The sequence below is a fragment of the Geospiza fortis genome, unplaced genomic scaffold (assembly GCF_000277835.1).
Source record: "Geospiza fortis unplaced genomic scaffold, GeoFor_1.0 scaffold488, whole genome shotgun sequence".
Lineage (NCBI taxonomy): Eukaryota > Metazoa > Chordata > Aves > Passeriformes > Thraupidae > Geospiza > Geospiza fortis.
In genome coordinates this window covers 3,132,086-3,132,538 of record NW_005054365.1, presented here as the reverse complement: position 1 = coordinate 3,132,538, position 453 = coordinate 3,132,086, and positions in this window count along the sequence as shown.

Below are 453 nucleotides of genomic sequence, written 5' to 3'. Positions count from 1 at the left end.
GTGGGCCGGGGCCCCCCCCCCCCCCCCCCTTTAATTATTTGGAGGTGAAGCAAGGAGCCAATTGCCTTCCTCAGACTCCAGCTTTGCAACGAGGCTTCCTAAATTTTTCTTTCTGATGCCAGCAAATAGCATTCATCCCCTCCCCAGTGTTTTTCCAACTATTTATCTGGATTTTGAGCCGATTTTGTACCTAGCTAGGTACAGTCTGGTTAACATTTGATAAGCCTGCCCCAAATCTAGACACTTTCTGCCTAATTTAGATCCAGATTCTGCAAATGCCGGGCCTGTTTGTCGCATCCCTGACCTACTCACGTGCATGTATGCACAACTGGGCACTTAAATTATCCCTGCCCTCCTGCCTGCCCCAAATTCAGGGATCCAGGACACGCACCCCGGGGATGCCCTGCCTGCGTGGGATGTTAGTTTTACGTGCGCTCTACCCACTCTGCCACT